Consider the following 18,685-nt stretch of genomic DNA (forward strand, 5'->3'; position numbering starts at 1 on the left):
TCTCACAAAATTTGGCAACTTTATAATATCTTACATCTTCATTTTTGGGCCTCTAATCTCCCAATGGGCATTCCTAGTCATAGCATCTTAAGGCTTCCACTTTACATCCCTAATCATACGATGTCATCATAACATCACAACTCCTCAAATCCTTGCTCATGATATGACAATGGTGCACTTGGAGAGTCAAAATTTTGTTTGACTTCGCATGCCAATGGCCATGGTGGGCCCCTCCACATGAGATTTGCCTTCAAAAGGTGGGTGTCTTTTCAAACGCTAGTGATTTGAGTACTTGGGTATAAAAATAAGAAAAACCTTCCTCACACAATACATGTGGGATAAATGAAAAACTTGGAATCATTGTACAAAAGCAGGTAGAGGTAGGACATTTTATTACTTCTTCAACAACCTTTGCATACTTTTATCTAGCATGGTACCTTTACTCTGGTTTAATATCGTGGGTGTTTGCATTTTGTCATAGAAATCTGCCTTCAATGTCATGCAACATCAAGGAATACAAGCATTATGTTTCAAGCCAGTGAAGGGTCTACATCCTATTGTAGATGCCTTCTTTCATTTTGGATGTGGGTGCCTTGCTATGATGGGCATCTCCACTTACATACCCTACTCCAACACTACCACATTTTAGCTCCCTTTAACATGGACTACTTCTTTAACATGCAAGGGGGGGGGGGGTTGGTGTGTTTCACATGCCATGTTTGCTATTGAGCTTTGCTCTAGCTCCCACCATATATTGCTTTGCTCCTACTATGGAGCTTTTCCATCTCCCTACTTTTGTGGGCTTCTTCATAACAAAAACCTCTAGACTTGCATGCACGAAATCTTCCTCAACTTGGGAGGGTTGGGGGGGCTACTATTCATAATTCTATGGATGCTTCATGGCATGGAAGTACTCTACCATGTTATGGAGCTCTTCATCATGGATTGGCTAGCCTTATGCCATGGGCAAGGGCACTCCATCTCTCTTCCAAGTAATTTTCTTTCCTTCAACATAACAGGGTTTCTCATGCTACTACAAAGTGACTTCCATAAGTCACTCCATTAAATGGAAATCAATAGACTCAGAGACCAAATGCTTGCCAAGATCATCTATAGAAATGGCCTCCTCAAACTTGTTGGAAAATCTTTCAAAGCCTCCTTGTCTTTTCCCATTGCAAGATATGCAACATCTCTCCAATAGTATCCCCTAGTATATTTGGGATCAACTTTAATAGCTTTTGCGGCATTTGTGATAACACATCCATATTCCTCCAGTTTTGTGTGTGCAAAAGTACAGTTTGCCAAATATACTACATTCTTAGTGTTTAAGTCTATAGCTTGAGTATAAAGCTTTATGGCTTGTGAAAACTTGTGTGCTTGAAAATTTGTATTATCAAGACCCTTTATTTCCTCTTCTCTGATATAGCCATCTATGCCTATCAATTCTTTCTATGGAGAATGAAACCTTCCATAATCTAGAGATTTATAAGATATTCACAATCTATAATCTCATTTTCAGCAAAGAATGACAAATAAGAAAAACAATATCCTTAGTATTTTCAATATATCAACATACATAGACTTAATCATTAACTTTTTTGGAGTAACCATGTTTGTATGTTCATTTAGCATATCCCTCTTGATCTGAAAATCAAATGTATATATCATGGAATTATAATGATGAAAATCATTATAACATCACTCTTAAAAGTAATGCCTAATCCATCCATTGAAATTGTTTGGGCCCCAAAATGGGTCTGACTAAGAAAAAATTCAAACTAAAATGCCTAACCTATCAAAATAATCCAATGAACACCTAAGATTGGTTCAAAACAAATTTTACCACTAAATAAAAATTTAAAACACATTTCACCCCTTTCTGCAAACTATGATTTTATGCCCAGTTGCCTTTGAGACTAGCCTTAAAACTGATTGAAAACAACAATCTGACCTTGAGATTTGTCATACAGATTCTTTATATTTCAATCACTCACCCTATTAGATTTTTTTGCATGATGATCCCTCAGTCAAAGGATATTGACATTCAAAATTTCCCAATTAAAACTATCTACAAATAAACATGTTAAAAAAATTAGAAAGTGTGTTTGGTTTGATCTTTGAAAATTGGGCAAAAAAATGCTTGAGGGTTTGAAAACTAGGGAATAATTTCCATTAGGAGAATATAATTATGTGATTTGGGCTCATGATGAATAACAGGGTGAGTTTGGCAAGCACATGAAGTTAGGTAATCAAAATTGTAGGACTCAAAACATCAATAGAAAAATATTTTTTTCAAATGGAATGGCCCTAGGAAAGTGTGCAAATAGATTCATCAAGGTTTAGAAACTAGCACACTTGACGTATTTTTGGAATAGAATATAGTAGTATAAATTTTTTTATCTCATCTATTAAGATTTAGAATTAAATAACATCCTGAGTAGGGGTACCAACCAATTTGCATTTTATGACACTAGTAAAAAGTTATAAATTACATTCGAAATCGTGTTTGAAAACTAATCAAATGGATTTCTCACAAGTTCATATCAAAAGAGTAGCAAGTGTGTAACCTCTAGAATGCAATTAAAAATGATTTTTCTTAGTATGCTCAATTGGGTCAAAGTTATAATTAGTGAAACAAGGCTTCCTAGATTTCTGAGAAATATGCATTAGCATGATAAAGATAGGTTACCAACTTCAGGGAATTCAAAATCTATAAAAACACATTGAAATGACTCAAAATTTGAAACATAGGTTCATTGATATGCATATTAAAAAATACAAAAGTGGTGACTCATGACACATTACTAGGTACAAGATATTTGAATGCAAACTTGGCCTCCTAGTGCTATTTGAAACTTAGGCAAAAATGCAAGAATGAGCACTGCTCTAAATGGAACTTCATAGAATGACTCAGAATGTCAATTTATCATTATAGGATACATAGAAATACTAAATGCAAGGTGTTAGAAACATAAAACACCTCTTAGGCCTTAAAAAAATAATTGAGAACACAAGCATGAGAATACATTTATAGGGCTCAAAATGACTCAAAATTTTGGAATGGTACTCAAAACAAGAATGTAATTTTGAGTCCCATCACTTTTCTTGGAGAGTGAGGAAATGAGGCCAATGCTACTACAATCTTCTTTGGGTGATTTTCTTCAATATTCTAAATCTTAGGGAGATTCTCCTATATAGCTTCCTATTCTTGCTCCTCATCATCCAAATTTACATCATTTGTTTCTATATCTTCTTCATCATCTATATCACTAACATGAACAAAAAAAATTGGCCGGTTGATGAAGTTTGTAAATATTCTTCCATGTTTTTGTAGCTATCTTCACCACATGTTGAATTTCATTTACCAATATCATGCATGTGTTGAATTTTAGAGTGAGCATTTTTTCATTTTTCTTCATTGATTCTTTCACCTCTTTATCACTATCACTCAGTATGAGCTACTTTAGAGTCTATTAAAATATATCTTTTGTAGTTTTCATAGAATTTTCCCATCTTGGTTTGATTTCTTGCATAAGCTAATTGGGAATTTTTTGTACAAGTTGACTAGGTGAGTATTTCCATTTACCCATTTTTGACATCATCAAGTCTTCAACTTGCTTCTTCTCATTTGCATTACTAGTCTCATATGTAAGAGATTTGACGTTTGCCATTCCATCTCCTCTTTCAATTTCCTTTAATTTTTCTTGAAATGCAGGTGGAAGCATTTTGAAAATAACTTCCTCGACATCCTCCTCACATAATTTTAATTTCTTTCTTGATCTAGATGCTCTTCTTGTGAATACTATAGTAGATAACTTGGTGGGTTAGGTAATGATGACCTTACACTTCTTTCTTATAAGTTTTTATTCTTTATACTTTGTTTATTTTTCTTCATTTTCTACATCATCTCTTTTTCCTTCTATCAATAGGAGAGTAGAACTTGCTTGCCTTAGCTTTGCTATCCTATTCTTTTCTTTGCTAACTACTTGAGGAATCTTGATTAAAAGTTCTATTTTGTCTTTGGCTTCATCATTAGTACCAAGATATGTGGCCTTGGTATCCACATGTTCTTTCAATAGTGCCTCAATGATATCTTTAGTATCATCAATGCTAACCTTATAGCTTAGAGGCTTAACCCACACCACTCTAGGTTTGATTGCTTGAATGTACACTTTGTCATGGTCTACCATAAAACAAACATCATCCTTGTAATCTTCTACAAGTTCCTTTTGAATTCTATATCTACTATTAATCTTTTGATTAAATTAATCAAAATAATTGTCCATGATACTAACAAAGTTCTCAGCCATCTCTTCTATATATTCATTAATTAGATATAGTACTACTACATCTTTTCTCCACACAATTGCACCTTTAGAAGGGAAACAATTTTACACAAAGAAGAATAAACAAGTCAAGAGTGAACCAAAATTACATAGATTTTTCTTTTAATTTATGATTCTTTCCATGTTCCTATTGAATAGATTCAACATTAGCTTGGCAAGGTCAAAGGACAGGTTGTTCTTTACCTTGAGAGCCAGATCAACTGCCTTACATGACACACTATAGAGACTACTAGAGCTATAGATCTTATGGGTGATCACACGAATTCCAAATTTCAGCTCCATGTTAGTCACATTGCTGATCTTCATACCTCTTCCATCCCACTCGGCAAGAGTCTTGTTTTCCAATTCTAACCGATTTAGGGTTTTCTTAGTCTTTGATTTGTTCAACATCAAGAGTCTTGTTATCCTACGAATCATTTTCTTTGTGATTTTAATAGGCTTCTCCAACCATAACTACCCATTGTGCACACATTTGAGAGTTAACCTTATCCATTTAATTTTAAAATCTTAGGGCATATGTGGAATGTGTGTCAAACCTTTGGTCTCAAAATGTTGATGCTCGAGTTTCAACACACCATTAATACATAACTTGTTCAGAGTCAGAATGTGTGTCAAACCTTTGGTCTCAAAATGTTGATGCTTGAGTTTCAACACATCATTAACACATAACTTGTTCAGAGTCTCATCCATTTCTAAGGTTCCAATTTCTTGTATCAAACAATGAAAATGTGAATTAATATTGTTAACAAGTAATACCTTAAACTTAAACTGAGGTTTCTCCTTACCTAATGTTATGTTTATTGCAATTGTAATAGTTTCCATTGAATTTTTATTTACCATTACTCCAACATTTTTTTGACATATGACCTAACTTACCACGATGATTTCAAGTAGGCCTTTGATTCTTTTGAGCTCTTCTCTTGGATAATTCACCTTCTTCTATGTATCCTATTCCTACTTTTCCTTTTTGTCTGTATTGACTTTTCCCATTTAACTAATTCATGTCTGCTTGAGATTTCATCATCCTCTCATTGGTTTACTTTTTAGTGTTTAGATCATTCTACTATATTTCATTCTCTAATTTTAGATTAATGATTTCTTGATTTGCATTAGTGAGCTGATCAATTAAGTCTTCCTATTGAAGGGATAGATGTTGAATTTTATTATTCTTTCCTTCTATCCTTTCCTTGTCTTTTTTTTTCCCATGACTCCCCATAATCTTACTAATAGAATTTCTTGTTCTCTTTTCAACTTTCTAATTTCTTCTTGAATATTGGAATTATTTTCTAATAGATCTTTGATTGCTTCATTAGCTTCATCTAAATTTATTTTTGGATATATGTCTTCAATTCTTTCTTCAGTGTTGAGATTTTCATTTACTTGTACTACAAGATATTTTCTTCTTTTTAATGACTACAAAAGTTGGTCCTTTTATTTCTTTAGTTGCCCAATAGCCAATTCCAAATCCAACTTTTTATTGTCAATAGCTTTATCTAGCCTATATACCTCCATTGCCTCTGATATTTTCTTAAGTTTTTAAACTTCTTCTATGAGAACCATAACTACTCTAATACCAATTATAGGAAATATAGGATAGGCTAGGTTACTAAGAGGGGAGGGTTGAATCAAGAACCAATAAAACTTAGTCTTATTTCACTAGTTAATCCTTCATATATATTTTGATCTAATTGCATTCATGAAAGACTAAAAGTAATAAAACATTCATAACATATTGACACTATGAACTTAGTAGACACTAGCAATCATGGTTGACACTGTGTAACTCAGTTAATACTATGAAGCTCAATTTGCACTGTTACTTATAAAATCAATAGATATTGCTCGATGTGAACTAAATAATAATTTTGAAACTTGGTAGCAACTATAGAACTCAGTAGAACATGGATTACTTGGTTAACACTAAAAACTGCAAGATAAGCTTGATAGATTTTAACCATTTGATTAAGTGTGAGTCACTAATAAACAAACTTGACCATTATGTCATTTCTTTCTTTTAAAACGTGTCTTGCCATCTTACCAATTTGATAATTCTTGTACATGCCCATGTAAGATTTCTTTAAGCTTGGACTACCTCTAACACTTTTGTTCTTGCTTATCTTTACTAGGTTATCAAAATTCACATGACGTAACTTCTCATGCCATAACCAACTTTCTTCTACTTGAGAAATTAAACATGAACTTCCATTAAGATCTAGGTAAAATAGATTACCTTTTGTTTTCTTGTCAGTCCAAACCAAATTTCCTTTCCCATCTAGTAGATTGGCTTTTCCATTTATGAATTCTACCTTGAATCCAATGTTATTCAAGTGAGCCACACTAAGTAGATTATGCTTTAGTCCTTCAACCTAATAAGCATTATCACATTTGAGATCATTGGTTAGTGCAATACAACCTTTATCTTTCACATAACATGGTTCATCATTGTCAAATCTAATACTTCCACCATCATAGTGTACCAAGTTAAATTGTGTTTCTATTTTGAGTACCATTTCAAACTTTTGAGTTGATTTGAGCCCTATAAGTGCATTTAATGCATGTGTACCCAACTATTCTTTTGAGGCCTAAGAGGTGTTTAATATTTTTAATACCTTTCATTCAATATATGCTTTCATCCCATGATGATAAGTCTCATCTAGCCATTTTCCCCCCCATTCAACCCATTATTGATAACCAATTTGAGAGACCTTTAATGGGTTATTTTATTTATTGTGGGTTAACATTAAATTTTGTTTGGGCTAACATTTCGTGTTAACTTGGTCTCTTCATGGACCGAGTTGGCTTGGTTCCTTCATTGGTCAAGCTAGTTTGATTTGTTCTTTGACTGAGTTGGCTTATTTTCCTTTACTGGCTGAGTTGTGGGTTAACACACACATCTATAGGGGTTAACATTTCATGTTAACCATTTTTTCTATTTTAAAGAGTGACTTTTCTTTCTTCTATGAAATCACAAAATCACATGTTGCTTCCTCTACTATGCATTTGGGAATGTACCAACCAATAGATTAATGCAACATGGTGGATCCTTCTTGTGTTGGGTTGCTATTAATCAAAAGGTCTTGTATTTTCTCATCATTGCTTGGGTCTTTGGTGAATATGCAATGGTCATTAGATTTGGGCACTTATTGGGAGAATTTTAAAGTGCATCTCAACCATCTATTTGACATAAAGAGATATTGGATCTATGGTTGTGTTTTATTCTTTTGTTGAGTTTTATTGTAGCATCTAGACCATCTATTTTAGAATTAATATCTACATCAACAGTTCATCTTATTGGGGGAAAATCAGATTTATTCCACACAGGTCAACTTTGCATTTTCATGATGAGTTAACATTTCATGTTATCCCATTTAGCATTTTTCAGTAGGTATCTTTAATATCCCACATGGAAAACTAATAAGTGGCACCCGATGATTGGTGAGAAACAAGGTAAAATGATAAAATCAAATATTGAAATATCTCCAACCTATGTGCATTTCGAAGATTTAATTTTTTTTTAAAATTTGGGATATACTATAAAGTTTAGACTTTGTTAAAAAGTTAAATACTTTCAACATTTAAATGGTTTGTTCATGGCCTTGAGCCAAAATTTTCAAATGCACATTAGAGGGAAATTTTTATCAAAAATGCATAGTGCAGTATACCATTGGAATCAGGAGGAGACAAGCTTTCCATATATATAGTTAGAAAATGCACATATTTTTAGTGGTAAGAGCTATAGGATGATTTGTAAAATGGGGATATTCTTAGTAGAATAAGAAATTTTCACAATGAAGCATCAAATTCAGTTAGAGAGTAGATGTTGGAGTTTTTTGGCTCCACATTTGGAGGGAAACATTTCTGAGAAGTTTCTTTTTCCTATAAAGCCATTTTGGTAGGTGCTTTTACCCTTATTTTAATATTAGATTTGGCATCCTTTTTAGTTGCATTCTCCATCATTCTGAAGATATTTTTAAGCATTCTTCAATAGCAAGGAAAAAATATGATTTCAGTTACAGAAAGAAGGTAGAGAGAAGTTCTGCATCAACAAATGGAAGCTTTTCAATCGGACAAATGGCAATGTCTGATTTGATTTGGGATGGTTTCCAGTCTTTATATTCTCCTCTCTTTTCTTTCATAGGGGTTCTAGTTTTTACTATTTGACCATAGGATTCCAATTTCTTGGACATTTTTCACTTCTATGATACCACAAGGATGGTTCTAGTTAGGTTGAAATTTTTTTCATGACTATGATACCATTTTCTTTAGCATTTCTCTCTATTATGAACAACAGTTGTAATTTCTTATAAGCAAATAGATTATACAATCATTTTTTGTGTATATATTGAGTTTTGGCATATACCATGATGTATTGATTTTTAAGAAGATTAAGAAAAAGATTCATTTTCTTAGTTTCATTATGATTCTCATCTTTTATCTTTGTAATCTGCAATATTGTGTTGTTTAGGGATAAAAAACTTAGACCCTTAAGGTTGTATATCTCATATGTTCTTCTGTTGAAACAAAGAGCCAAGTAAATTCTTGATGTATTTGATAGTGTTGTTGGTTATTTAAGAAGGATATTTCATGGGAATGAGGTCTTTATGAACACTAATGTCTGAATCTCAAAGTGATAAGATATATATGATATTTTGATGTATGGAATGTGTCACTGGTATTATAGATGTGTGTGTGTGTGTGTGTGTGTGTGTGTGTTTGATTTATGGAACTACCCAATAGATAAGGCATTGATCAACTGTAGGATCAACTTGTTCTTACTATTCCATATTTGAGGATTTGTTGAAATCAAACTTATAATCACTCTTTTCCCTTTCTATTTAAAAGGATTCCCTCACTTAGGTTATCAATTTCTTAGGTCATGTTATCATCCATTTCATGTCTTTGATCTTTGCATAAGTAAATAAGTATTCACTATTTACACTTTAGTTAAGTTTACTTAGATTAATGTATTATTTTATTATTTATTAGTTAGTCACCTAGGATTATGTGTACTCTTGTAAGTTGTCTTGTTGACAACATAGGAGTTAGAAACTCTTTTATGCACATAGTGTCTACAACATCTTTACACAAGATACACCTTGCCATACTTATCCTCTCATCTATAATGGAGGATAATCCACTTTTGGTTGATGTGTGCTTAGTTATCATGCTTATCTCCTAGCTCTTTCTAGAGACATTCTAGATGCATCTTAGAGGCATTTATATACATGCACTCCTAGTGTGTATGTACATGTTTTGAGATATTAATTCTTTTATTGATCATACTCTTTTGGTATACTATTGTGCTTGTGCTTGAGTTCCTTGACCTTGGGTGATTTTTCCCTAAGGAAAATTATTACAAATTTCTTAGGTCGTGTTATTATCCATTTCATGTATTTGATCTTTGCATAAGTACAAATGACATAAGGTTTTTATCTGCTATGTTTTAGATTTAATGTATGCTTGGAATACTATTACCATATGGAGAATTTATAGTTATACCCACCTAGGTTTTGCAAAACTTGAAGCAAAAGAAGGGTCTAGCCTTATAGTTGGCTTGGTGTGTTGTAGATGGGAAGTAGCTGCCCCTAGATGTATTCTATTTTTATCAGGATAATTTGAAACCATGATATTTCAAAACACCAAAAAAATGGAAAATCTACTAGGGATAAGATGGCAATAAGACTTATTAAAAGGATAAGAATCTCTAGTGTGAACTTAATGTTTCATTCCTATCTTTTAGCATGGTTTTTCCCATCTGAGTTAGCAACAAAATGATGACTCTACTAGGGATTGTATTGAATTTGATGATAGGAAAACCTTAAGAATTTATAAAAAAGATTCAATATAGCAGAAGAAGTGCATGAAAAAGTTCCAACAATAAGTTTTCTCATGTTCTTTCTTGTTTCTTACTCCACATCATGCATCCCAATAATTTTTTATCCATTTGTAGTAGTAGCTTTGAAGGTTGAATATAAATTGTGTTGTTAATACAAGTGTTCATCTTCAATCAATTCAACCAATTTTTTGGTTTAAAGTGATGTTGTAAAAGAAGAGTCAAGAATGAATAAAATTTTGTGTTCTCTTTTCCAAGTTTGTAAATCTACAAGAGTGGTTTGATGATTTGTATTTCTCCTACAACTGAAGGTTTAGTTTAGATTTGTTAAGTGACAAATTATGTTTTATTTCTCACATGTGAGTGAAACCTCTAAATCTCTACACCATTTTGTTCCTAGTTCATTTCATTATAATATTTTGAAGGACTTTCAAGTGTATAAGAAAATCTAAAGCTTTTGATAGTCTCTTGAAAAGGAAGTATAAGTTCTTGATAAGTTTTAAGGTGTTGTTGCTTCTATTGGTGTTTTTAAACTACTAAGAAACAAAATACTTGATACCAAGATGATGAGTAAAAAATTTAGTCTAAGGGTTAGCTATTTCCTATGCTCACCTAAGAAATACTCAAATGTTGGCCCAACTTCAACAAAATCACAATTATTTTCTACTCTTTAGGTTCTACAAAACTAGGGTAGGTGCACCTAGTGGATAAAATGATTGAAAACTAGATACTATGTTCACACTTCATTCATTTATTGATATTCTCTTACAATACTCATCCCATGTATCAGATATTTGGTCATAATTCTTGTTAGATTTACATATAATTCTAGGTAGTAACAACTATTCAAAACACAAAAATTAATTGTGACTAAGTACTAACTAGCCATGACATTCTTCATACATTAAAGTAAAATTAATTTAATTTTTTGAGATTTTTGCTTGATACTTATCCATGATCTTTTCATATGCAAACTAAAATAATTGATTAGTGCCTCATTGATTGGGATTTAGAGTCTACCAAACTATTTTTACCTAATTGATTGCATTACAATCAATATTATCAACAATTTACCCTAAAACTCATTCTTATATATGCATATCCTTCTTACTTCCTATAAATCCCATCATATCACTGAAGCATTTACTTCATTGAACAAAAAGAAATAGAAAATTTATATACAACCTATCCTTGTTGCCTTAAATTGAACAAGCTTTTCCCATACAACCTAAAGATAACCAGTCAATAATAGTGGGGACAAGATTAAGAGAAAACATATATTGTGATAGTTTATCTTTGTATTAACTTTCTTTGAAATTATATAACACTGGAGTAAAACTCAAAATTCTTAGGATAAGTCAACGTGATCTTTGAATGTTAATGTATTCTCAAATTTGTAGAGAAAATAAACTACAAAATTTGCATCAAGAAAATTAGATTGAATGTAAACCTAGCAAAAACTAAAAAATTACATAACAATTTGGACCCTTTCTCTAGCCTTGGGATCTCATTTATATATCGTGAGATTCAACAAGCTTCAAGCCTAGAGAATAATGATAGTAGTCCTTAAGACAAAAAGATATTTATAAAAATTTACTGTCACAAAGGACAAAATTTGGTGCAACAGAATGATCTATATCATGAATATTCCTTTTATGGTACCACTTTTGCTATGGCTTCTTTGTTGCTAAGGACTTTGGGATTGGTTTTGATATAATTGTCATTTGTTAGAGTGTGTGACCATAGGACCTACTTGTGATGGACTAGGTTCTATTATTTGTAAATTAGTTATACCTCATGGTTCTCCATCGAGGTCATCATGTACTAACAAAATAACAATTACACTTGATTCTCCTACTACCAAATCCTCAATTTGAACTTTTGTACCTATCACTGTAGTTGATTGTTTATCTTTCACTTCTTCTACTTTAACTAATTCATCAATTATTTGTAACTCACCTTGTTCCACCTCATCTTCATTAATTTCACCAAACGCTAATTGTTTTGAATATAAAAAATCTGTCATCCACTTGTCAAAAGTGTGTCATCTAGACAATTAAAACTCAATACTTTGCATTGCTTCTTCAAAAAAAATTCTCCTAATTTATTTATTTCAACAAATTCTTGCCTAAGAGAATCAAAGAATATTTGAACTTTAACAACTTTCTCAATTTTTTTTTTCCCACCATGTATTCCCTTTTTCATTTATGACCCTATTAATTAAGGCATAACAAATTGTCTAACTCTTTGGTCCATTCTTCCTTATCTTTTAATTTATTTGATTTCCTTAGTGCATGGGGGAAAGTTCAATTTTTTTAGCAAGATACTTTGAGAAATAGATTATGATTCTCTTTTGCACTGCAACCCTCTTATCATCAAAATCAAAGAGATCATTAGTCATGTCAAAGGTTTTTCCTATTTTTTCACAAGAAAATCTAATGATTGAAAAAGAGTGACATCCGTGTCCTTGTTATTCCATTTATTTACAATTGGCTTCAAAGCATCCTAGCTACTTTTTATCTCATTCCACGTGTCCATTATCTTTACCAATTGGTGATAAAATGTAGGCCAATCAATCTTATCTACCAAATAAATGACTTCTTTGCTTATTTTGTCTGCATATTGGTCATTCCACATGTAATTCCCAATGTGTGCACTTCTCCTCTTCAAACTTCTTAGTTGTATAAAATTGTGGTCCCTATGGAGTATCTAGTATCTCTATGAGGGGATTTGACTTGAAAGGTTCAATTGGGGGATGAGGAGGATAAGCAATCCTAGCCTAGCTAGATTCTCCCGCTATTCTTTTTCCAATTTCCTTATCCATTTGGGCCACTAGAGCCTCCAATTGATGTAACCTATTTCCTCTTTAATCATATGCCTTTAGCATCTCTTCAAATCTAGCATTAAGCTCCAAGATTTTATTCTTGTCTTTTACATCAACAACTCCAAAATCCACCATTTCCTTGGTCATGAGAGACACCTTTTCACTATCTATCTCTTCTACCCTATACACCATGAGGCTATCTATATGTTCAACATTTGAGGATTCTTGCACCCTGGCTCTACCCTTCTAAGTGGATCAAATCACCAATGCTTAATGATCATTACTATACTTCAATCTGTTATGGGCCTACAAGACCTCTTCTTTAGTTTTGAACTAAGTAGCTCTTGCTTTCCTCATGACATCAAAAACTATGGCATTTGGAATATCCCATTCAGGTAATTGAAAAATTTCTAAATTTTTAACAATTGTCTTCCCCCTTCAAGGGATATCTATGCAAATTCCTCCATGAAACTATTTTTAACTTCTTCTTCAATTTTAGAGTCCTTTTTATTATGTTGCTCTGCTTTGATCATTTCACACTTGGTCTCAAAATTATCAATATTTATTCTCCATAAGAATTGAGAAATTGCTCTAGACTTGTCAAAAATCTCATCATCAATAAATTTTTTAGAAGCCTATACTATTAGAAGATCTATTTCCTTGCCTCTGTAATCTCCCACAGTGAGAGCTAGTGTTGGCATAGGAGGTTCCTCAGGTACTCCTTCTATATCTGTAGTTGTAACTACAATATCCCTCTCCCCTCCCATTTGTATCAATTTTTCTGTCAAGGATACTTCATCATCTATTCTAAGTGGGGTTTGGGTAAGTGAATATTATTCAACCTTAGAATATGATCCCTTCTCTAATTTTTATTTCTTAGGTGCATGTATAGTAGGTGGGTTTTTAGATCATGGTCTTTTACATTGAGGAATAGGCTATACACTCCTAGCCACTATGTACCCAACTCTTTTCTACAATGTGTACTACCCTAGGTTCAACATCATTTTACTTGCCAATCTCTTCTCCACCTTAATGGTCTTGTTAGGGAAGTCTTGTGTTAGAATTTCCTTCTTTTCATTCAAATTTTGCATAATCCCAACAAAGTTATCCATCAACATATCTACTTTCATAACCTAGTATTTTATATTAGCTAGGGGATCATATTGTAGCTTTAAAGAATTTATAAAATATAGGACCTTGTTGTATAATTTCCACTTCTCCTCCCTAAGTTTATGTTCTTGTAATGAGAACTTATTTCTAACTATATCCTTTGGAAAGTATACCATATTTTTATGAGCTTTGGCTTTATTTCTTCCTCTAAATAGGTCATAAAATCCCTTTGAGTCTATAAATGGACATGAGATTGAGCCATTTGATATTTGTCTAAAAATTTCTCTGAGTGCCTCCATCCCTTTTTGACAGAAACAAAGTCGTGCACAATAATAACTTGAGGAAAGAAAGTACCTTTAGATTTTCCTAATCATTCTCTTTCTTCCAATGATCCTATCTTCCATAGAAGCTCAACAATCCCTACTTTCAAAGATAGTTGATAGGGTAGCACATGTGGTTTTCCAAGAAAACCATAAGATTTTAAAATAGTAGACACTGCATATGGGATGATGTCTCCCCAGTTGTGAATCACCATCAACCCTTTAGCATGATCTTTTGGTCTAATCAATTCTTGTAGAGGTTGTGGTATTCTAGGGCTATCCCCTATTAATAACATTCTAAGTCTAGAGCATACCTATCAAATCTAATAAAGCTTGCATCAATCACCTCCCATGTCATATATGCACCCCACAATTGGACAAGGACCTTTTCTTCATCTCTTTCCAATTCCAACTTCATTTATTTACAGAAAAAGGTAACTCTCTTATACAAGCATATAAACATCAGCATGGGGTACAAGCAAAAGGGCTTATTAACTTTAGCGTTTACAATTCCCATTAGCCTAGTATGAATTTATTCCACCAAGAGAGTAGTGAAATAAAAAATAGAACTCATACTGTTCTGAAGGGTTAGAGCAATGATGAAGACAATGGAACCTAGGATATCACTAGTACATTTGTAGTGACATTTTGACCAAGATTTTTGACCAAGCCCTAAATGGGATTCTTGAATATATTTTTTTAAAAAAATTTCCTGAGTTGGTCAAAATTTTGACCAACTTAGGGTTTCCCAATTTTTTCAAAATTTTGACCAAATAGGGCCCATGCTAAAAAAACAAAAGGGAATTATTTTATTATTTGGGTGCATTGGGTGTTTTCGGTGGTGGTCTACAACAACATAGGAGCCATTTTCAGGTTATTATTGGCTCATGAATTTGGTTAAACCTCCTTTCAAGTCTTCTCTACTCCTCTCTAAATTTTTTTCATTCCTTTCATGTTTGTATATTGAGATTGGTTTCAGGCATAATTTAACCAATGTTGAATGATTAAAAAATTGAAATCTGTAATGACATAACCATTAATTAACCTAATACAACATGATTTAAATATATTGGAAATGATAAATTGAAGAGAGATAACATATTTATAGTTAATACAAGAGGAATGATAGGATTATCATGTGAATAGTCCTTGACATGTACAAGCATTAGATAAATTTAAGCTTCACTATTCTCCCATTTCATTCTTTCCCATCTACCAATCTTCTACAACCACTTCAAGCTTTACATTTGGTAGCTGCTATATTGGTTTCTTGTGAAAAATTCAATGATATGGCCCTTCCATTATATTCTAAAGAAAGAGTTTAATGAATATGATTTATTCTAGTAGAGAATCATCATTTCATATAGTACGTATTATTTCCTCCATTCAAGAATACAACCAAATTTGTTCTCAATTGCCAAAGGATGTTTGATATCATCCAGTCTCCTCAGAACTATTTTTACAACAATCCTAAAATAAAATAAAACATGACACAAATATATAACAATTAGATATATTTGTAACAATTCTAATAGTTGTTCCTTTCGAAGACTAAGGTACACTTTGTATGGAAATTAGACCTCTCCTTTCAAAAATATGAAATAGAATCTATTACAACAAGTGATCTTTGTCTTTAGTAGTGGGTAGTTGAGTTGACATCAAAGTTAATTGAGATGTTAAAAAAAAAAAACAGCTTATCTTGTTTGTTCTAATTGAATTCATTGCCTTTCTCATCTAAAATTCTCAAAGTTCAACTAAAAGAGAGTCTTTTCCCTTCAATAGATTCTTGGTAAAAGTCATTTTAAGAAATCTCATATAATAATTTTAGACCTAAATCTTTATAATTACAAAAAATAGTCATTTATTAATTAGTTGTCATAAATGAGTAGTTTTTTTTTATGTGAGAAAATTTCTATTATAAGAATTCATTCATATATATATATATGCTAGGAGAGGAAAATAATTTTCCACAACAAAACCATATAGTTGGGTATGATGACAACTTTGTTTAGTTAATGAAAATGATTTAAAAATGAAATATATGATTATTAAATATCAAACATGTAAAGTAATCAAACTAAAGAATTTTTAAAAGAACTAATATTTTGCAAACCCTAAGATCCAGGCATGGTGTGAATATCATAGCCATTTTTTATGAATATAGACTTGAGCTCAAAGACTACAATAAGATACAAGATTCATTATCTATAGGTCCTAAAGCACTCCATCCTTCATGGAAAATAGCATTATTAAGGATACAATAGATTCTAATAGATGTAATTTCTAGTATGAACAAGAAAACATAGATGGGAACACAATTGTTGTCAATCAAGATTTGTGCCTTTAGCGAGATCTAAAATCAAGCTATCCTATGAAACAATGGAAACTCTCTCAGGTGGTGGGTTGTCCTAAAATGAGAGAAGAATCTTTGGAAGCTAGGATGGTTCCTAAGTTGTGATCACCTGATTCTAAAAAATACTCGAATAAGGGTAAGAAATGAATGAATGAATGATAAAAAAAAAATCGAAGTGAGGTGATACACCAATAGTTTTGAATGTAATTTTGATTACTTTAGTATGAACTACGAAAAAGACAATTGATTCACAATATCAGACAATCACATAATCACATAAAGTGTTTCTATGTAAGGATTGGGATCTCTTTCTTTGAAAGGGATACTTAAGTTTCACTAATTTTCTGCAAGAAAATAATAATCACAAAACATAGACTTGCAATCACATGTACCACAATTCAAATCTGCAACTAGGAATGTAACTATAATGAAGGCTGTAAGGCCCACACTAACACCCTAGTCTAGATCCTGATGAAATAAATATGATTGGAAGATAATTGAGTCATGATTGACATTTTATTTTTACTAATAATGATTTAAGGGATCCTATAGGAGGCTAATGTAGATTTTGATACTCTATCCAATAACATTAGGTCGATAAGATAAGACCACATGGAAATGAGATTTGAAATGTTCAAGACAAGAACCTAACCATGAGACTCTACAAATGATCTACTAGGTAGTTAGGAAGGATAAAATAACATTCAACAGGGAAGAACAACTATGGGCATAGGTTATGATGATAATCGGGTATATGGATATGTTTGAAATTGGTTCTAAATTATTATGACATAATGATTGAAACATTTTGATAGTCTGTGGAGTTAAACCTAGAAAATCACACAAACCCCTCATAATGTGATAAAGGGATATTTCTAGGAACATCACTATGTTTAACTCGACCTAAAATTACTAGTTAACCAGTCTGAACTTACTGATTTTCACTTAGGACATATATGTTAAGATCCATTTTATATTGTTTTTACGATTCACTAAAGATGACTTAGAGTTTCATTGTTATGTGAGAAAGAGTTGTGATGTTACTCTGATTGAAAATGATTTATAGTAAGAAGGATTACTATTGATACACATATTCAATATTTCAATGTTTTAAATATTTTATGAGAATGATAATGCAATGTGTTGAATGTGCACTTAGATGAAAGTTAAAAATGGAATATGATATTGCAATGTTTTACTGATAGTACTTAGAATAGAGATGATTAGATGATAAGTAATTGTAAATGTTAATGAGAAGTATGATGTATTGGATCAATGTTGTACATGTTTGTATGTATCCTATATTATTATATTGGGTTACTAATGTTTAAGTTGAGCGTGCAGGAAAGTTGAACCATGGAAACTTAACGGGGAAACAAGGTATAAACACATGTTTAATGACTCTACCAAGGTGAATCTTTGTAAGATTCATAAACCTCATTGTGACATGCTTATTTCATGAACGTGTGATGCATGTGTGTGGTATGGTTTTCATGTATAGATTTTGGATGTGTTATGGGTAACATTTTAGTGCATTTTGTGTGTGTCACTTGACACTTGTACTTGTTATGGGAAATGACATTTTATTCATCAATGGATCATGTGGCCACCTTGTTTCATGTTATATACTGCAATTAAGGAATTTGATTATTGTCTTAGTTAGGGAGGACAAGGTTGTCACCTTTAAAAAAATTTTGCAATTTGAAGTACTTAGTTTTAGAAGGGTCATAAAGTAACTTTAAGGTAAATTGTGATTGAAATTAACCTTACCCATGTTAGTACTATAGGTTAGGGGGTTATTAATTACCTCTATGGTGTCTTGTGGACCTAGGAGACCCCATGAAAATGACATTCTTCATTGAATCCTAAAATAAGAAGGTTATAAATAGAGGCATGGCT

The sequence above is a fragment of the Cupressus sempervirens genome, chromosome 8 (assembly GCF_028749045.1).
Source record: "Cupressus sempervirens isolate cs-2001-9-10 chromosome 8, ASM2874904v1, whole genome shotgun sequence".
Taxonomy (NCBI): Eukaryota; Viridiplantae; Streptophyta; class Pinopsida; order Cupressales; family Cupressaceae; genus Cupressus; species Cupressus sempervirens.